General features: G+C 35.3%; 1 long non-coding RNA gene across 1 annotated transcript in view; it reads right to left on the bottom strand.

Annotated features, from left to right (window-relative positions):
• Positions 1 to 809: 809 nt before the first annotated feature.
• Positions 810 to 22,709, bottom strand: part of LOC135270202 (uncharacterized) — a 47,422-nt gene continuing 25,522 nt past the window's right edge. The window contains exons 2-4 of the long non-coding RNA XR_010338410.1: positions 10,132 to 10,237; positions 9,156 to 9,219; positions 810 to 2,207 (exon numbers count right to left, since the gene is read on the bottom strand). This is a non-coding gene — a long non-coding RNA (uncharacterized LOC135270202). The remainder of the gene's footprint in view (positions 2,208 to 9,155; positions 9,220 to 10,131; positions 10,238 to 22,709) is intronic.

Raw genomic sequence — 22,709 nt, 5'->3', positions numbered from 1 at the left:
CTTTTTCTTTTCTACAATGGACGTATTTTGACACTCTGTTTGTTATTTTATTCCTCTTTTGCTGTACTACTCTACTGATTTGTTCCTTAAGAGTCCTTTTTCTTATTTTAGATATATTCTGTTGCTTCTTGGATATCACTTTTTTCCCCTGGGGTGACATTTCAATGAAGTGATAAAACCTGAATCACTCCCCAAGTTTTCAAGCTTATTATTAGTTAGAACTATTTGGTGAGAGAGAAAGAAGTCTAACCCAAATTAGAATGTAATAGTTTAAATAAAACTGAAAAAAGAATCAATTGGTATATGGATTTCAGGAAAAGATGTATCTAATCTCTCAAATGTTGAAATTAGGTATGTATCGACTTTTCTTTCTTCTAAGTTTCAGCCACTCTGAAGGAGACTCTACTTTCCTTGAAATAAACTTGGAAAGGAAATTTGATATTTTAATCAACTGGACAGGGGTTTAATTCCTATCCCTGGAATTAAGGATGGAGTCAGTTCCATGAAGTTCATGATCTGAGAGCAATGGAGGGGATGAATTCCCCTCCCTCTCCAAAATTGGGAGCTATTAACAGACAACTAAAAATGAATGATTGGCAGTTTCCAAGTGTCATTTTTGCCACCTATTATTCCACGTACACATCAACTTTTGGGAAATAGTTACGTTTTTTAAGGCTCAAGTGTAGAGTGGAAAATTCCTCACTAACATTATAGTGAGATGCTGAAGGAACAAGAGAGAACAGAAGCAAGAAATGGATAGAAAAACAAATGGAAATTTAATGAGATCCTTCCAAAAATGGATGCCAGGGTATACAGTCAGGAATCAGAGCCAGGGATGTGAATATTATAGTAGGAAAATTCATCTATATAATCACTTAAAATTAGATTTTCAAAGATATGAATTGACATGAGAACATGTAAAGATAATATAGACACTCCCCAAAACTGTCACATTTCAACTTGCTGAGCACACAGCTAAATTGCACTTCCCAGCCTCTTGCATTTAGGTGTCCCCATATGACTGAATGTTGATCAATAGTGTGAAAACAGAGGTCATAGGTATCCCTTTCAAGCATGACTTCTGAAATCTTCTATGCTATTCTTCATGGCTCCATACTAAACCTTGTCTTATCTGTTAGCCAGATCCAGAGAATCCAGTAATTGACTTAGAAGTACCAGAAGATGGCATAGCCACTTAGAAGGATCGAAGGTCTCTGAATGACTGAGTACAAAAAAAAAAATCCCTATTAAATTTTCTCAACTATGGTTTCAATGAGAAATACATCTTAGTTATGTTAAGCACTGCAGCTGGAGTTGTTTGTTACAACAGTTGGCATTCCTGTTTGATTATATGTAATATAGAGTTGAGTTAGTTTTTAAAAGTGAAAAGTGTGTATTACAAAGTTGATTTTAAAAAATAAAGCATGAAAACACAAAACAGTAAAAATGGTTAACTCCAGGTGCTGGGCTTACTAGCAATTTAAAATGATTTTGTCTGAGAATTAAAGCAATTTTTAAAAGGAAAATAAACTAATATGCTGCAAACAAAATTTTAAGAAAAGCTAAATGGGAATGGTATTGAGAATTTGTTCAAATTTCATGTTCTGTATTAGTTTGACTTGGGGGGTGTAATCTAGAGCACAGAACGTAAGCTGGGTGATTGTTTTAAAGAGACTGCACAGACAAATACTTCCCAAAGAATCTCCATTTGAACATTCAGGGAACTTTTGTTTCTGCAAGCTGCTCTCCCAGTAGATCTATAACAACAAAGAAAGATTATTCCCAATATATAAAAGAGATTTCAGTAGGTGCATTGGAATGAAGAAAATCTTGTTTAAATATGGTTAATGGCAACTCTAAAGCACAAACTTTGGGCACTTACAAATCAAGAGCCTGATTAGTAGTAAAGAATCTTGGTATATAGAGTAACCAATCCAGTGAAAAGTGGTGTGGACAAGGATACAATACAGTACTTAGGATGCAGGCTTGCTTGTTTTAAGAGTAAGGCCTCCAAACATAACGGTTTGCTTGACTTAAATAGGATCAAAGTTTGTCTTATTCATCTCCTAGAAGGGAGTCCAACGTTGGTAGAATTATTTGACAGAACTGAAGACAAAAGCCTGCTCATTTTGTTGCTCTTCCATCTTGGGCATGTTGCCCTCATCTGCATGTTTGCTGGTGGTTCTCCTCAACTTCCATATTCCAGTCTATGAAAAGAGGCATAATATAGAAATTAAACACATTGCTCTGCTCATTTGCATTGACCCAAACCTAAACACAGTTGTACATATCCTCAAGGGATGCTGAATAATCTTTACGAGGTGACCATAAATGCTATGAAAATTCTCTCATTTTAAAAAAGAAAGAAAGCCTGAGTATTGGGTGTTAACTAGCATTGCACAAAATACAGAGAAGAAACCTGGGCAATTAGAGCAGAGGAAAAATTAGAAAGAATTAGGCCCAGAATTAAGAGTAGTGATGAAGAAAGAAAAATTGAAATTCAATCTGTACTGTTTATTACTAATATTTTATTGTATATAATTGTGTTAAAATGATCCTCTTTGTTATAAAAACGTTTACAGGGTGCATTAATAAGTTTTAAACTTCTGAGTGAGTGAAACAAATCTTCAGGTTATTGCTGTACATTGATAAATAGGATCAACTGGAATACATTGACTTTCATCATGACTTCTAGGCTTGTTACTTATTAAGCAAAAAGAGTTTTGGACAAATACAGAAGCTGTCACGGTTCTGGTCAAAATCTCTGAGCTAGGAGATTCAGAGAAACAAATAAATAAAAGAAAAGGTAGCCAAGAAAGGTAAAATAAAGAAAAGAGTCTGACACCAAGACTGCAGCTTCCCAGCCTCAGTGGTCTTTATTCAAATCCCCTCACCCTGAAAAGATGCAATTCCCTCCAGATAAGACCTTGTCAGCTATGTGAAAGATAGGACTTGTGAGGAGGATTCAGACTGTTCTTAGGCCCTTTTCTCCACTCTCAGAAAGGCTGCTTTGGAGGGACTGGGCATTGGATCTGCTTTTTTCACTCCTACAAATATGAGCATTTATAGAAATTAGATGACTTTCTTCCTCATATTCATCAACCTTGACTGTCCCCAACTGATCGAAGTATCTTCCTGCTGGAACTGCAATTTCCCTCTGCTACAAATCTTTACTCCATTCCCATGCCATTTCTCCCCTTTTCCACTTATAATTTATCTTAGTGTGACCTTTGGATAAGCTTAAGAACCACAGCAATATGTGCTCTTTAAATACAAGAGAAGAGCATATACTTAAAAGAAAGGTTTGATTAAGACAGACAATTTAAAATTCAGCCACTTCTATTTTTCAAACCCACTTGATGTGAATTGTATTACCAGTAAAATCATGATCAAGAAAAATTTCACGATTTATTCTTTGACTTACAAGGTGCTTTAGCTCTTTGTTACAAAGACAACTGGAATGACAAAGAGATAACCAGGCCTATTGGAACAGAATATTCTCTAGCTAAACATGTCCACTGATTTCTCACTGGTAGTTGATATTCCAATTTACATATCAAACAAACATGCATTGTACACCTTCTAATGACCACAAGACAACCCAGAACTTAAGTGAACAATCTCTCATGTTAAATAAGAGTGAGTACCTACATCATAGAGATTGTAATGATTAAATGTGACAGCATGCATAAAGAATTTAGGGCAGGGCCTGACATTTAGTAGGTACTCAATAAATAAAGATTATTAGTGTAAAACAGTGCGATGTTTTGGAGATTCAGTGATAATTGACAAGATTCTTGGCTTTAAAGTCTTTGATGGATCAGCAAAAAAGGGATTCAAAGACATTAGAGGAGAGTATTGAAATAAATTACGTTGCAATTTCTAGCTTTATCAATTAATAAAATCTTAATGAAAATGAAATGCTTTAAGACAAGGTTTCATAAAAAATAAAGAAAAACTAGTAGGTAAGTGATGGAGAGTGGTTAAGTCCAAGCTGAGAAGACCTTGTCAAAATAACAACATTGCTGAAGGCCAAAGCTGAACCTGGATATGACAACTATTTACTTCACTTTCTTGTCATTTTCTTTCCCTGTTATTCTGCTAGGTTTTAGGTCTGCAGACACTCTCAGTGGTAACACAGTTCAGCAATACCTCTATTTTTTGAATTTATGGAAAAAAAGTTTAATAAAAAATAGAAATTCTATAAACCAGAATTATATTCTGCACATGGTTATATAGTAAGATAAAATAAATATTTAAGCACCCGAGCATTTTTAATGTTCAGAAGAATGCTTCTGATTGACACAATGATGTCCACTTTGTATTCTAGGGTTTAATCTCTTAAGATGTGAAGGCTAACCACAGAGTCGTTTACTATTTGACTTAGTTATAAATAAAAAGTATTTATAGACAGTTGAATAACCAATTTAGAAATTTAAGCTTATCTCACATAATGTGGAAAGTCAAAATAACATTTGCTTATATTAAGCAAATATATATGTGTGTGTATACAGAGTCAGGTTCTCATCAGGAAACCTCGCACTCAAACAAAATAAAGGAAAACATTTTGATACTAGATCTGTTTACCAGGTGTGGGCTTAATTAAAGGAAACCACCAAGAGATAGTGAACCACTTTGGAGTTAGTAACCACAGAAATCCAGGAAGTTATTACCACTCTTAGACACAAAGAAGCAAGGTGAAAGGGCACTTCCATGAACTGGAGATTTTATAGCTGTAGCTGTAGCTGTAGCTGTAGAAGACTCAGTAAAAAGGGCCAGACTGCAGCTATGGCTTTGGTAGAGGGAACAGCGTACCCATTATGACCCTGTAGAGGGAAATTGAGGGTTATGATACCTTGCTTATTCCCCAGTTATTCTCTATCCACTGCTCTATCTTCCTTTGGCAAAACCCAACCTGAAGTCAAATGGCAGAAGACAACAATGATGTAATCCAAGGAAGTGATAACTTCTTGTTCACTTGTACATTTAGAAAATAATTGGTTTAAATGCCTCATGTTCTCACTTATAAGTGGGTGTTGAACAATGAGAACACATGGACACAGGAAGGGGAACATCACACACTGGGGTCTGTTGGGGGGTGGGGGTCTAGGGGAGGGTTAGCAGGGGGTGGGGAGATTGGAGAGGGATAACATTAGAAGAAATACCTAATGTAGGTGACAAGGGGATGGAGGCAGCAAACCCCACAGCATGTATATACCTATGTAATATTCCTGCAAGATCTGCACATGTACCCCAGAACTTAAAATAAAATAAAATTTTAAAAAAAAGAAATTGAAAAAGAGAAAAGAAAATAATTGGTTCATTTTATGTATTCTTCCCTTATGGATTATATTTTTGAGACATTAATATTGCCAGTTCCATTTTCTCTTTGTTAGCATTCACTTATATCATTGTTCCATTCTTTATTTTAAACTTTGTTTTAGTTTGTTTTATTGCCTTTCCTAGATATATTCCTGACTTTTTTAAGGACAAGATTTGAGAGTTTGAGTTCAATTGGGAGATTATAACTCATTCAAATGTATTGTCATTCCTGGTATTTTTGATACATTATTACTGTATTTTTGTTTTCTACTCATTATGATTTCATATTATTTATTTTTACTTTGTATCTTTTATTCCTCACCTTTGTTACAATTAATTAATTATACAAGGAATTTTCTTCACATGTTTTATCTCTATTTTTTAATGGATATTGTTAAAAATTGACAATATTTAAATTGTATTGCTCTATCAATATTTGGCATTAAGCAATTGAAAAGAGGCATAGCATATTTGGAGGACTTTGGGCTAAATAGAACTTTGCAAATTTTATGACCCAAAGCAAGGCCATAGATCCAAGGAAAGACTTATCTGAAATGAGGATAGCTAGGTAAGCAAGGGCAATAGCAATAAAAGTAGTTTGGGTGAAGTTTAGCCCTTATGTCAATGCTGCAATAATTCTACTTAACAAACAAAAAACTTGGCGGCATATAACAATAAGCATTTATTTCTGGCTCACAATCTATTAATAAACTGAGGCAGCTTTGCTTTATGCTAAGGATCTGCTCTAGATAACTCTCATCTTTATTCTGGGACTAACAAGCTGATGGTGACCACTGAAGTGCAAGATGGGAAGCCCCACTGCTCATGCATATTCTGAACCCCATCACATCTGCTAATATCTCATTAAATAAAGGGATTCACATACCTGAAGGCAAAGATAAGGAGGAGACAGTCATACCTTTGTGGAAGGAACTCTAAAATCTCATGGCAAAGGGCAGCGATATAGGGAAGGGTAAAGAATCACAGTTAATAATTCAATCTACCTGGGTATGCACGGCCTGGGGACCTGGCACTCAAGGATGTTCGTGCCAAGCAGCAGGAGCTGGAGACCGCCCTGCAGCGGGCCAAGCAGGACATGGCACAGCAGCTGCGTGAGTACCAGGAGCTGATGAATGTCAAACTGGCCCTGGACATTGAGATCGCCACCTACTGCAAGCTACTGGAGGACGAGGAGAGCCAGCTGGAGTCCGGGATGCAGAACATGAGTATCCACATGAAGACCACCAGCGGCTATGCAGGTGGTCTGAGCTCTGCCTCTTGGGGCCTCACAAGCCCCAGCCTCAGCTACGGCCTGGGCTCCAGCTTTGGCTCTGGCGTGGGCTCCAGCTCCATCAGCCGCACCAGCTCCACCAAGGCTGTGGTTGTGAAGAAGATTGAGACCCGCGACGGGAGGCTGGTGTCCGAGTCCTCTGACGTCCTGCCCAAGTGAACAGCTGCAACAGCCCCTCCCAGCCTGCCCCTCCTGAGGCTGCCCCAGAGCCCGGGAGGGAGGCCGCTGTGCAGGGGAGCACAGGGAACAGGAGACCCACCCGACGCTCAGCCCTAGTCCTCAGCCCACCCTCGGGGAATTTACTGCCTGGGGACCCCCCTCGCCCATGCCTCCAGTTGCAAAACAATTCAATTGCTTTTTTTTTTTTTTTTTTTTTTTGGTTCAAAATAAAACCTCAGCTAGCTAGGAAAATAATAATAATAATAATAATTCAATCTACCACACCTTATACTTTTCACGAGTTTTATGCAAGCAAATCAAAACAGATCATGAATTGTACACCAAAGACCTTCCTATAAGAAATTTTTATAGCTACCATGGGCCAGGTGGCAAAGTAGGTGAAGTTCTGTAGGCCAAGTTAAAATGTTGGATTTTATTTTAAGTTCAATGAAATGACTGAGGGACTTTAAACAAAAGGTAAAGTAACCAATTTATGTCTTAAAATGATCACTGTGGCTACTGGAATGGGGGAGGGAAGAAAGATACTATTATACCACAGTTTCAGTATTAAAGTGGCATTGCAAATGGTAAAAAGTTGATACTGTGTATATACATACCTACATACACACATATATGTTATATGTTATTTTATGAAATATAATGAGTATACTGAAAAGAGAACAAAACAAGTGCACAGCAGGATAATTTTCCAAATGTGAATTAGAGTTAAGCAATGTTTCTACAAGCCAAATAAAGAAATAGAACATTTTCAGCACTGCAGGACACCTCTTCATGCTCCCTACCACCCCATAATCCCACAAAATGAATGACTACTTGATAGCTATTGCCATATGTTAGTGTTTTGTGTCTTTGAGCTTCATATAAATGAATTCATACAGTGTATATTCTCTTGTGTATAGCTTAATGCTCATTGCTATGTATGTGAGAGTCAGCCACATTTTTTAGTGCACCAGTGTTTCATCCTTTTGCAGTGCTGCATAGCATATCATTGTATCAATATGCCAGATTTATTCATTCTATTAGTTTTAATCTTTTTGCCCCGTTTATTGATTTGAGGAGTTATTTACATAATATGGATACAATTCTTTGTCAGGTATATGTATTAAAAATCCTTAAATGGGTCTTTTGATAAAATAAACTAAGAAAGATTGAAAGAAATGAAAGACTATGCTCTATTTATGTATTGGAAAACCTGATACTCTTTAGTTGTCAATTCTCCTCAAACATATCTATAGATTTGATATAACCCAAGTTATAATTTCATATTTTCATGGAAATTGACCAGCTGTTCTATTTAGACATGCAAAAGATTTAGAATAACTGAGACAAACCAAGAACAAAGCTGAGAACTTATACAAACAGATACCAAGATTTCATTATTAAGCTATAGCAATTAAGACAGTGTGGTATGACACAAAAATAGACAAATTGGTCAATCCAGAGCAGATTGCCTGAACACATATCTGTACATTTACAGTCATCTGGCTTAGTACAAACTTTCTACTTTTAATTAAGCATAGAAAAAATTGTCATTTCAATAAGCAAAATATAGCAAGTTGCTATCCTAATAGAAAATGTCAAAGTTTAAACAATAAAGTTTTAGAGAAAAGCAGAGGAATTAAGCAAATATACCTTAAATAGGACACAAGAAGCACTCATCATAAAAATTTATTTATAAATGAACTTTATTAAAATTGGATATATTTTTGTTGAAAAATTGACAGGAATTTGTGATGTTAGAGTTGAGTGTTAAAAGTTTCAATTATGCAAAATGAACATGTTTTACAGATCTAATGTACAGTATAGAGAAGGTAGTTAAAAATAATGTATGCTATTATTGAAATATGCTAAGAGAATAGATCTTAAATTTCAACACACACACACACGGAGTAATTATGTAGAAGTGCTAGGTAAGTTCACTAGCTGGAATACAGTTTTACAATGTATGTGTATATCAAAACATCAAGTTGTAGGCCTGAAACATATGATTTTTACATATCAATCATATGTCAGTAAAACTGCTAAATTTTATTTGAAGAATATTCCCAAATTTCTGGCTTAAGAAATGATGTCATTGGATAGAGAGGTTACTAACTAAGGTAGAAACACTAGAGAAAACACATTTGATGGGAAAATTAGTGTTGCCTTCTGATATCTTGTGTTCCTTGTTTCAGTCTCTGTTCCAATTAGATTATCATCAAATATACAGCATAGGGATTAAAAAAATCATCACTTGTCATTAGAGAAATGCAAATCAAAACCTCATCGAGATACCATCTCATGCCAGTTAGAATGGCGATCATTAAAATATCTGGAGACAACAGATGCTGGAGAGGATGTGGAGAAATAGGAACACTTTTACCTGTTAGTGGGAGTGCAAATTAGTGCAACCGTTGTGGAAGACAGTGTGACAATTCCTCAAGAACCTAGAAATAGAAATACCATTTGACCCAGCAATCCCATTACTGGGTATATGCCCAAAGAATTATGAATTGTTCTATTATAAAGACACATGCAAACGTATGTTCATTGTGGCACTGTTTACAATAGCAAAGACCTGGAACCAACCCAAATGTCCATTAACAATAGACTGGATAAAGAAAATGTGGCACATATATACCATGGAATACACAGCCATAAAAAATGATGAGTTTGTGTCCTTCATAGGGATATTGATGAATCTGGAAACCATCATTCTCAGCAAACTGACACAAGAACAGAAAACCAAACACCACTTGTTATCACTCATAGGCAGTATTGAACAATTAGAACACATGGACACAGGGAGGGGAGCATCACACACTGTGGTCAGTTGTGGGGTGGGGGGGGCAGCGAGGTGTGGGGAGGGTGGGGAGGGATAGCGAGGGGAGAAATACCAGATATAGGTGATGAGGGGATGGTGGCAACAAACCACCTTGCCATGTTTGCACCTATGCAACAATCCTGCATGATCTGCACATGTACCCCAGAACCTAAAGTACAATTTAAAAAAAAAAAATCTTCAATTCTGTTTCATCTCTGAAACTTTAGGCATTTAAGGTAGATACTGTAGAGTACACTTGTAACTCTCAGCGTATCCTTGGACTAAAACATCACATCATAGGGGCCCTAGTCCAAATGAAAGACTCCAAGTGATTGCCTGAGCCTGAATATCACATCGTATACAGAGATCAGGCAAAGAAAGAAAAAGTGAACAGACAAAATCCCTAAAGACAAGCATGAACACCCACTTGTCTTTTATCTTGATAATAGTCCCTCTTTCATAATGTGAGCTATAGGCTTAAATTTTAAAAGGACTGTGAATCATACTTTACCTGAAAAAATATTACTGGACTCACCTCAATGAACTTCACATCTGAGGGTTTGGAACCTCAAGTTCCGGCTGCCTCAGCAGCTCACCGTTGCCTTGAAACAAATATGCTTTTGTATTTTATGTAGTTCTTCCTAGGACGAAAACAGAAATGAAAGAAATCTCTGGCCTCATCTCTTAAAATATTGTCAGCTCACAAACTGAGGAGTTAATTAATCTGAAAAATTAATTATGGGAGAAGAAGATTTCTATGGGGCAGGCAGGGAAAGTCCTGAATGTTAGTGGAGCATGTATGTAATGGTCAACTCCACAATTTTGTTTAGAGTTCTGTATGAGAAGCCAGATGGTAATGGATCAGTTCCCTTCAAAATCCCAAAGAGGTTTGGCAGGCTTAATGAGGGCTCATATCCTTCAAGTCTACTTATAAGTTTTTCATCTAGGTACAGTGAATTTATGGGTCTTCCTCAAAAGTGAGTGCAAAAAAAGTGGTTCTGGGTGACATAGAATTTGGATCACAATCTGGATTATAACATTTGGCTTTGAAGGCTGCTGACTTGAACAAATGCATTAGCTTGCATAGAATTCTGTTGTCTGTGTTGTGTAAACGTATTCTTATCACTACAAAACATCATATTATAAATTAATTATTTGTTTATTACATGTCTCCTTTTCCTAACTACAGCTCTATAGACAGGATATTTCTGTTTAATTTGCTGATATATCAATAGCACTCAGAACAATAACTAAAATGCAGTTGGTGCTTAGTAAGCATTTATTGAGTAATGGATCAATCTGTCTCTCTTAAATAATAGGTCTAACTTTTGCTTGTTTCTGTTCTCATTCAATCAATAATCAATCAGTTACCTATGTGCCCAATTTATACAGCACATTGTGACCTGTATGAATTGCCATGTCCTTGATTGACCACATCTCTTTCTGCCCTCTCACCTCTAATCAATGTTTATAGTGATCCTCCTCTGATCTGCCATTGCAGTTCTCCACATTGACTTGGTGTATTACTATATTAGTATTAGCATAAACACTCATTTGTGTATTAATGATACACCATAGTAGCCTCCATGGTGGCATTCCCTTTACTGAAATTTACCCCCACCACAGGATCTTTTGAGAGAGGATACTGGAGTGTCCATATTTTGTCCACATGACCTTATCTCCTTAGAACTGAATGGGCCAGAATGTATATGTCACTCGGCAGTATCCACAGGTAGAATTCATTTTTTTCTCCTTTGTCTCTGTGCCTCTCTATTTCTCTGTCTCTCCTTCTTCATCTCACTCCAGAATTTAGATAAAGATGTTTAGATAAAGACCTTATTTACATAAAGTCCCTGAGAGTTATCACTACAGTTTTTTCCATCATTAACAGAGCCCCAAAAATGTACTAAGAGAAGGAGCAGCTGCTCAAAAAAGTTAATAGAAAAGATGTGCAGACATCTATAACCATCTGATCTCCAGCAAACCTGATGAAAGGAAGCAATGGATAAAGGATTCCCTACTTAGTAAATGGTGCTGGGAAAACTAGCTAGCCATATGCAGAAAATGGAAACTGGAACCCTTCTTTACATCTTATACAAAAATTAACTTAAGATGGACAAAAGACTTAAACATAAAACCCCAAACTATAAAAATTCTAAAAGAAAATCTAGTGAATATCATTCAAGACATAGGCATGGACAAAGATTTCATGACAAAATCACCAAAAGCAATTGCAACAAAAGCAAAAATTGACAAATAGGATCTAGTTAAACTAAAGAGCTTCTGCTCAGCAGAAGAAACTATCATCAGAGTGAACAGGCAACCTAGAGTGAGAGAAAATTTTTACAATCTACCCGTCTGACAAAGGTCTAATATTTAGAATCTACCAGGAACTTAAACAAATTTATAAGAAAAAAACAAAATTGGGCAAAGGATGTTAACAGATGCTTCTAAAAAGATAACATTCATGTAGCCAACAAATATGAAAAAACCCTCAACCTCATTGATCATTAGAGAAATGCAAGTTAAAACCAAATGAAGTACTATCTCACGCCAGTCAGAATGGTGACTATTAAAAAGTCAAGAAACAACAGATGCTGAGGTGGCTGTGGAGAAATAAAAATGCTTTTACACTGTTGAAGGGAATGTAATCATGGAAGATGGTGTAGAGATTCCTCAAATATCTAGAACCAGAAATACCATTTGACACAGCAATCACATTACTGGGTATATAGCCAAAGGTATACAAATCATTCTATTACAAAGATACATGCACATGTATATTCATTGCTACACTATTCACAATAGCAAAGACATGGAATCAACCAAATGCCCATCAGTGATACACTGGATAAAGAAAATATGGTACATATACACCATAGAATACTATGCAGCCATAAAAAGAAAAGATATCATGTGCTTTGCAGGGACATGTATGGAGCTAGAAGCCATTATTCTCAGCAAACTAATGCAGGAACAGAAAACCAAAAACTGCATATTCTCACTTATAAGTGGGAGCTAAGCAATGAGAACACATGAACACAGGGAGGGGAATAATACACACTGGGGGTTGTTGATGGGTGGGATGGTAGGAGGGAGAACATTAGGAAAAATAGATAATACTTAGGTGATGGGTTAATACCTAGGTGATGGTATTTTAATTATTATTTTTATATAACCAAAAATAATAAGTAGTTTCTGTTTGCAATAAATTGTCATTCTTTGTATATATCAAAAATTCAATAAAATCAAATCAATAAAGACCACTTATGAGCTGTGCAAGAGGCTTTAATATTTTACAAGGTCAATAATCTAGGTGATAGGTTGATAGGTGCAACAAACCATCATGGCACATGTTTACCTATGTAACAAACCTGCACATCCTGCAATGTACCCAGGAACTTAAAATAAAAATTTAAATTAAAAAAAAAAGAAAAGACGTGCAGAGAGAACCTCAAATCACAGAGTGTTTGTACTCAATGGAAGAGAGAGTACAATGATGAGTCTGGCCATATTTTTGATGATTGACTGCTGACAGCTTTTAAGTCCCATCTTCCACCTTCTTTTGCTTCTGCACCACACTTTGGCAAACTGGTAAAGCCCCAGTGCTCCTTCCCTTCACACTAGTGGAAAGTTCAACCATGCAAGTCTCTGCCTGAGAACCCATATCCCAGCCCCACACTAACCACAATAAACTTTAAAGCCAATTGCTCCTACTTCCTCAAGTCATTTTTGGAATGGCTTGAGAGCCTGCCCTGTCTCCCGAAAAAGCCCTATTACATGAATAATGAATCTTTTCATAGCCTCTTGCTATGTGTGTGTGGCATTACTAGTCTCAACATCTGAACTAAATTTATTATAGAGGGTCCATTCTTCAGTGAGGTAACCCCAATAGAAAAACAGGAAGATAGAGTTTCACATAACATTTTAGTCACTGTAGGGCATGAATCTGCTTCCTTTCTTGACCTTGCATGCATGTGAGGTTGCTTATTCTTCCTTAATTAGAATAAGCTATTCCTTATTTAGTATGCTGTTTTATCTATATTAGTTTTAGAGGATTTCTGTGTTTCTGTTCCTGGCAATCAAATGATCTCTGATTGTGACATATGATATCCCCTCTTTTACCATAGCCTGCAGACCTTATAAAATATTAATGCTTCTCCCACAGCTCATAAGTGGCCTTTACTGGTTTTATTTTATTGAATTTCTGATATGCTCAAAGAATAACAGTTCATTATAAACAGAAACTACTTATTATTTTGTTATATAAAAATTATAATTAAAAGAAAGAAGAAACAAAAAATAATTGTCCAAGCTGTAGATAAGCAAAGTCAGAGAACATCTAACTCATAAGTTTCCAGACCAAAATGTATGAAAAATGTAGAGACTATGTCGCTGGGACTGAAATGGTTCTACCCTCCTGGGTAAACACTCTAGAGTCATTCCTTTTGACTGTCAGAGCTGCTGTTAATTTTGTCTGCAATTGCCAGCAAAGCGCAAGAAGATGTATGAGGATGAATTATTGATTTCCGCTTGGATTCTGATTGAAGCAGGTTTGTAGCTTATTTCTAAGTAACTCTTCATCTTCACGGCAATAAATACAAACATCAGTTTAATTTATCTCTTTGAGTTAGCGCCTTTTATGACAAATTGTGTTTGTAAAACTAATCTTTCTCTCATTATAATCAGCAAATGAAGAACTATAGTTGAGCAGATTCTTCTAATACAACAAAATTTAGAAATAGCAAATTTCAGTTAAAAAAATGATTTATAGAAGGTGAACATAGCTTAAAGAAGGTTTTCAATACAATAAATCTTACAGGTTAAATAAGTAAGCTTCCTGTGGAAAATTTGTTGATAGTGATTGAGGAATATATTCCTTCACTCAAACAGTATTTTCTGGACTGTGAGAGATTTGGTTTAATTACATTAACCCTCTGTACTTTTGTGACTTTCCCCATCCCCCCAACCCCCCACCTCCGCAAGAAGAAAAGCCACATGTCAGTGTTGCAGAGCTAAGCTGCAGTACTCTGAAAGCACTCAAGCTACATATCTTTTTTGTTTGCTACGTCCGCTGAAGAGCTCTTGCGCCTTTCTTCCATTTGCTTGGGAGACAATGCGTTCAAAGAACATCTGGGATAACTACTGGGCACAAAGTAGGCCCCTGACTGCTCAGTAGCTGTTTGAAACCTTCTGGTTCCAACCTGCATGAGGATTTGAAATTTCAGAATTTTATTTAATAAGGATGATGACAGACTCACAGCTTCAGAACAGTTCACCTATATAAAATAGCACATTTTACCAGAAGTTCTAATAATTCAAAACCACGTCTTCCTACAAAAAGACGTGCTTTCTTCTCCATCAAGCTGAGAAATGAGGCTGACCAACTTAAACACATACACATACAAAAACTCTTATGTCTGATAGCTCATTTTAGCGTCCATTCCGATGGTTCTTCTTTTGACTGAGAAGTTTTTTGAGAGAAAAATTTAATTAGGTGAGAAAAGGGATCATTAAAATTGTATCTTCCTAAAGTATAAAATTCACTAGTAAAAATAAGGATGCAGCCAAATTCAGAATACTTTAATACTATGATGATGATGTGTAAATCACTCATATCTTTAGAATGAAGGTTAAAAAATAAACTATTAAAAATAATAATAGCTGCTATAATTTTTTAGGTAATATACAATATACAAATGTAAATCTGGACATTAAAACATAAAATGTGGAGAAGGGGTGGAGTAAAACTGTAGAGTGTGTGTACACAATTATTAGGCTAAAATAGCCTGATATAACTAAAAGAGATTTATGTAAGCCTCTTGCTAACAAAATGAAAAACTCTGTTATAGAGATAAAAAAAAAAGTAATAAATCAAATTAGAGAAAATCATCTAATCACAAAGAAAGGAAGAAAGAAAGGAACAAATGATTTATAAAATAACCAGAGCACAACAAAATGGCAGTAGGAAGTCATAACCCATCAATAAATTACCTGCCATGTAAATGGGTTAAATTTCCTGATCAAAAGACATAGAGTAGTTGAATGGATTAAAAAAAAAAGAGCAATACTCAATTACATGCTGCCTACAGAGATTCACTTCACCTTTAAAAACAGACATAGATTAAAATGGAAAAGATGGAAAAAGATATTCAATGTAAGTGGAAACCAAGAGAAAGCAGAGGTAGCTATATCAGATAAAATAGACTACAAGTCAAAAGTGTAAAATGAGACCAAGAACATAATTATATAGTAATAAAAGGTCAATTTATCAAGGACATAGTGGTGGTAAATATACAGTTTTGCACCCCATAATGATGTTTCAATAAAGTGGATGACATATACAATGGTAGTCCCATAAGATTAAAATACTGCATTTTTACTATACCTTTTCTATGTTTAAATATATTTAGATTCGAAATACTTATCATCATGCTACAATTGCCTGTAGTATTCAGTATAGTAACATGCTGCACAGGTTTGTAGCCTGGGAGCAATAGGCTATACCATATAGCTTGTATATGTACTCAGAAAGAGCAAACCATCCAGGTTTGTGTATATACATTACATAGTGTTCACATGACAGTGAAATTACCTACCAGTAATTTCTTACAACATATTCCTATTCTTAAGCAATGCATGACTGTATATATAGCTAATATCAGAGTGTCTAAATATATAAAGAAAATATTAACAGATCTGAAGGGAGCGATAGACTTTAATGCAATAATAGTAGGAGACTTCAGTACCCCAGTTTGAACAAAGGAGAGGTCATCTAACAAGAAAATCAGTCAGGCAACACTGGGCTTAAACTATGCTTTAGACCAATGGATCTAACAGACATATATAGAACATTTCATTCAACAAGAGCAGAAGATGCTCTTCTCAAGCACACATAGAACATTCTTTAGGAACAACCACTAAGAAATTTAAGAAGATTAAGATTATATCAAGTATCCTTTCTGACCACAATGGTTTAAAACTAGAAGTCAATAACAAGAAGAATTTTGTAAAAATTTACAAATACATAGAAATTAAACAACATGCTTCTGAGCAACCAGTGGGTCAAAGAAGAAATTAAAGGGAAAGTTTAAAATATCTTGAGACAAAAACAGAGATACAACATACTAAAACTTATGGGATGCAGCAAAGTAGTTCTACAAGGGAAGTTTATTAGCAATAAATGCCTACATCAAAAATAAATATTTTGAACAATTAACCTTGTATTACACCTAAAAAACTAGAAAAACAAGAACAAACCAAGCCCAAAAATAGTAGAAGGAAGGAGATAATAAGAATCAGAACAGAAATAAATGAAATAGAGACAAGAAAACAATAGAAAAGGTCTATGCAACTAAGTGTTAATTTTTTTAAAAAGATAAACACAATTTATAAAGTTAAGATAGTCTTACTAGGAAAAAAAGAGAGAAGGCTCAAATAAAATCAGAAATGAGAGAGGAGACAATATAATAGATACCACAGAAATGCAAAGGCTCTTAAGAGACTGTTATGAGTAATTACACACCAAAAATTTGGATAACCTAGTAGAAACGAATAAATTCTTAGACATATACAACCCACTAAAACGGGAAAGCGATGAAACAGAAAAATCTCTCCTGTCAAAGAATAGCCCAAGACCTCATGACATCTGACTGAATACTATCAAACATTTAAAGAACTAGTACCAATCTTTCTTAAACTCTTGCAAAAAGTTGAAGAAGAAGTAGTACTTTGAGAGTCATTTTACAAGGCCAGCATTACTCTGACATTACAGCCATGCAAGGACACTACAAAAAAAGGGAAAATTGCAGGCCAATAATCCTGATGAACATAGATGTAAAAATCCTCAACAAAATGCTAGCAAAACAAATTTAACAGCACATGAAAAGGATCATTCACCATGATCAAGTGGCACTTTATCTCACAGATGTCAGTTTGGTGCAGTATATGCAAATTCATAAATGCTACACACAACATAACAGAATAAAGGACAAAAACCATATGATCACAATAAATGTAAAAAAGGCTTTAGACAAAATTCAACATTTTTCATCATAAACTCAACTAATTAAGTATAGAAAGAATGCACCTCAACACAATACAGAAAATATAACAAAAGCCCATAGCTAACATCATACTCAATGGTAAAAACTTGAAAGTTTTTCCTCTAAGATTAGGAAAAAGACAAAGTTGCCCACTTGTGCCACTTCTATTTAACATAGTACTGGAAGTTGCAGCCAGGCCATTAGGCAAGAGAAACAAATAAAGTCATCCAAAACAGAAAGGAAGAAATTCAGTGGTCTTTGTTTGCAAACAAGACAATCTTATATATAAAAAACTATTTTTAAAAAACTGTTAAAACTAATAAGTGAATTCAGTAAAGCTGCAGGATACTGAATCAGCATACACAAATCAGTAGCATCGCTATATACTAACAACAAGCTATCTGTTGTTATTTTTTATTTTTTGAGACAGGATCTCCTTGTTCAGTTGCTCAGGCTGGAGTGCAATGGTGTAATAACAGCTCACTGCAGCCCAAACTCCTGGACTCATACAGTCCTCTTCCTCAGCCTCCTGGGTAGCTGGGATTACAGTCACACACCACTACACCTGAATATTTTTTTTATTTTTCTTTTGTAGAGATGGGATCTTGCCTTGTTGACCAGGCTGGTTTCAAACTCCTGGCCTCAAGCAATCTTCTCACTTTGACCTCCCTAAGTGCTGGGAGTACAGGTGTGAGCCACAGTGCCTGGCACAAAAAGCTATCCAAAAAAGAAATAAAGAAAACAATCCTATTTACAATAGCTACAAAAATTTCTTAAGAATAAATTTAACCAAGGAGAAGAATGATCTACATACTGAAAACTATAAAGCATTGGTAAAAGAAATCAAAGAGAGACATAAATGGAAATATAGCCCACATTCATGGATTGGAAGAATTAATATTGTGAAAATATCCATACCACCCAAAGTGATACACAGATTCAATATAATCTCTATAAAAATTCCAATGATTTTTTTACAGGAATGGAAGAGACAATTTTCAAATTTATATGAAACCACAAAAGATTTCAAATAGCCAAAGCAATGTTGAGGAAAAAGAACAAAGCTGGAAGTATCATACAACTTTAGTTCAATATACATTACAAAGATTAAAAAAGGGATACTCAAAAAACATGATACTGGCAAAAAACAGACACATAGATCCATAAAACAGAACAGAAAGCCTAGAAATAAATCCACATATTTATAGTTAGTTGATTTTTTATAAGGGTGCCAAGAACACAAAATGGGGAAAGAACATTCTCCTCAATAAATGGTGTTGGGAAAACTGTATATCCAGGCATAAGAATAAAATTAGACCTTTATGTCACACTATATACAAAAAATCAAGACAAAATGGATTAAAGACATAAACATAAGATCTGAAACTGTAAAAAATGGGAAGAAAACAAAGAGAAAAAGCTCAATGACGTTAGCCTGGGCAGTGATTTTTTGGATATAGCCCCCAAAGTATATGCAACAAAAGCAAAAATAGACAAATGAGATTGCATCATACTGAAAAGCTTCTGCACAGCAAAGGGTACAATCAACAGAGTGAAGGGACAACCCATAGAATAAGAAAAAATATCAGCAAATCATTAAACTGGTAAGGAGTTAACATCCAAAATTTATAAGGAATTTATAAGGTCTAAAACAACTGAATAGTAAGAAAAAAATAAAAATGGCCAAAGAACCTGAATACATGTGTCAAAATAAGACATACAAATGGGTATATGAAAAAGTGTCCAATATCACTAATTATCAAGAAAAATGCAAATTAAAACCACAATGAGTTATCACCTCATACTTTTTAGGATGACTATTTTTAAAAAGGTAATAAATACCTGGTGTTGGAAAGGATATGGAGAAAAGGGAACTCTTGCACCCTGTTGGTGGGAATGGAAAATAGTATGAAGATTCCTAAAAAATAATTAGAACTGCCAGATGATTTAGTAATCCTACTTCTGAGTATATATATATGATATATATATATGATATATATATATATCATATATATATAGTTATATCATTATAGTTAGTTGATGATATAATATATCATTATATATATCATATATATATGTCAAAAGGAGATGAAATCAGTATTTCAAGGAGATATTTGCATTCCTCTGTTCATTGCAGTGTTATTCATAACATCCAAGACATCTGATCTAATCAGTCTAAGTGTTCATCAATAGAAGAATGGGTAAAGAAAATGTGATATATACACACAATGGAATACTATTCAGCCTTCAAGAAGAAGGCAATCCTGTCATTTTCGACATCGTGGATGAATTTGGACGACATTAGGTTAAGTAAAATAAACTTTCTGCTTCTGTGAGTTCAACCGTTTAGATTCTGCATACAAGTGAGATCATGAGGTGTTTGAAACAGCCTCATGTAGAAGCAGAGTAGAATGATGGTTGTCAGAGCCTAAAGGGTGGTGATGGCTGGGGAGAAAGGATACTACACTTTAGTTTGACAAGGGAATAAGTTCAAGAAATGTACTATACAGCATAATGATTACGGCTAATCACAAGTTGTTATTTTGAAAATCACTAGGAGAGTGTTCTCACCACAAAATAAAGTATGTGAAACAATGTACATGTTAATTAGTTCGACTGAGCCATTCCAAAATGCATATTTCAAACATCATGTTGTACCTGATAAATATATACATTTTAATTTGTCAATTTAAAAAATCAGTTAAAAAACTGTCTTCTTAAATATTTTCCTTTAAATTTTCTTTCTCATAATTCGATTTTGAGGATTTTTAATAGTATTTTCATTATTTTATATCTTGATTATTTTGTTGAAAATATTCTCTTTTGCATACTATGTTTTTGCATATATTGCCCTAAGTGTCAAGAAAAAAATATAAAAACCAGATAATTTGCTATGTTTCGAGGTAATACTGAAAAATACAATGGCTTCTATTCCTGGAGGGTACAAGAACAGAATGACCAAATTGAAATAGAAAAAAATTATGAAAATATTTTTAACCCAATACATATTTTTCCATGCTATTGAACTGCCATAAGATGACTCAGAGTGTTTAATTTGTCTTTAGTTTATGTGTTAGTTTCACTCTCACCTCCCAATTAGAGCGGAACTGCCAAGCTGCAGGGAATTGAGAGAGAAAGTGAAGGTTGCTAAGAAAAGAGATGATTTGTATTATGTTATTTTATGGGACAGAAGCATCAAGCCCAGGAAAAGAAAACTACGTGCTGGGCTAATCTGTTGCATGAGAATGCGGGTGGTTCCCAAAGTTGTGTGACTTTGGAGACATGGCAAACTGTTCCCCCTGCTCTAAATACACCCTTATTCATTCAGTTAAAAATACATGTATAAAGGGCCTCCTTTTTGTCAGAGGCTGAACAAGGTATGAGATATAAAGAGAAAAGAGATGTCTCCTGCCTTTAACTAGTTTATAGTAGAGTGGAGCATACAGAAAATAGATGTTTAGGATATAAAGTGATAAATGTTATAATAAGGAGAAAAGTAAAAACTGCAGAACATAGAACAGAAACATTTACCTGGTCCTTGGAGTCAAGGAAAGCTTCTGGAAGGAGCAATGATAGGCTGATACCTGAAGTCTTATAGAAGTTTGTTAACTGAAGGGAGAGAGGAGAAAAGGAAGAAAAGGAAGAAAAGGCAAGGACGTGACAGGCAGAAGGGGGAGCTTGGAGGCAGAGGAATGATATTCTGCAGTGGCTCTACCATATTGGTGGTTTGACCATGGGCAAGAAATTATCTTCTTTGAACCTCAGTTTGCATATCTGGAAAATGTGAATAATAATACTTATCTTTCACCATTACTGAAAACTAAATGAAATAATATATGTAAAGAGCTTGATTGTTACCAAGTGATAGAAATCCAATGTCAACCAGTTTAAGTGTAAAAGGCAATGATTTGGAAGGTTATTGGCATATGCCATAGAACATGAAGACCTTATGGAAGGGAGGGATATGGCCTTGTCTCAAGACCAGCTGTAACCAGAGATTCAAATGCCACCGGGATACTACTGCTTCGCATATCTAGTTCCATTTGCATGTAGATGTTACTGTTTCCTGCTATTAGATACCAGCTTTCTACTCATAGTAGATGAACATGGCCTCCCAAGAAGTTGGCTTCTGAGTTTTACAACTTTAGCCAAACCTTACTCAAAGAAAGTTTGCTTTTCTCAGTTATAGTTCCTAAAGTCTCAGGAAAGAACTGGTCAGATTCCTACCCTATAGCATCAACTGTGGCCAGAGAGTGAGGTCATAATGTTCTCTCATCATGGTGCCTGGAATGATTTTGATTTCCAGAAGGGGAAAGAAGCTGGAGAGGCAGTCCATTTCCTGGATCTTAATAATATTAATTAAAATTACTTATCTTTGGTACATGTCTACTACATATCATGTACCATGCAATTTTTTTAGATTAATTATCTAATAAATGTTAACCTAGGGAGGTCATTACTGTTATTACCTCTGTGTCACAGATGACAAAACTAAACTCCAGAGAAGGAGTCACTTGCTCAAGTTTCATGCAATTAGGTGAGAAGCCATAATACTAAACCAGGATTGCCTGGCTCAGAGTTTGAGCTGTTGGTTATTATGGACATTTAATTTAATTAATGTCCCCTTCAGCCACAGACCAGACTTCTGCTTCCCTTCACTTAAACCTGTACCTTGTAGAGGTGGGGAAATAGCTTGTTCTTCTCTCCTTCCAGTGTTTAGGCCAGGCAGAGATCACAAGCAATTCTTCTTGAACATAAAAGTCAAAGCTGAACTCAAAGACAGGAATTCTTTAGATGTTGTAGGTCACAGAACTTTTGATGTAATTCTGTTTCCTATGTCTATATTACGCTCCTCTTCCTAACCGAGTGCAAAATATAACAGCTTTTAATGCTATAAAGTGCCTTTCACATATAGATGCTGATTTTTAGTAATTTTTGTTAGTCCTCACCTAACCCTATAGATCTCACTAGAAATGAAAGAGAAGTGATTTTCCGACTCTAAAAACGAATGTAGTGAAACTGGTAACAATCTTTTAAAAGATGCATAAAGTGCCTGTAAATTGATCAC

The sequence above is a fragment of the Aotus nancymaae genome, unplaced genomic scaffold, assembly GCF_030222135.1.
Source record: "Aotus nancymaae isolate 86718 unplaced genomic scaffold, 86718_ANA_hifiasm-v0.15.2.pri h1tg000059l, whole genome shotgun sequence".
NCBI classification, from domain to species: domain Eukaryota; kingdom Metazoa; phylum Chordata; class Mammalia; order Primates; family Aotidae; genus Aotus; species Aotus nancymaae.
Note: the sequence above shows the minus strand (reverse complement) of the source record. Positions and strands in the feature narration are given on the sequence as shown.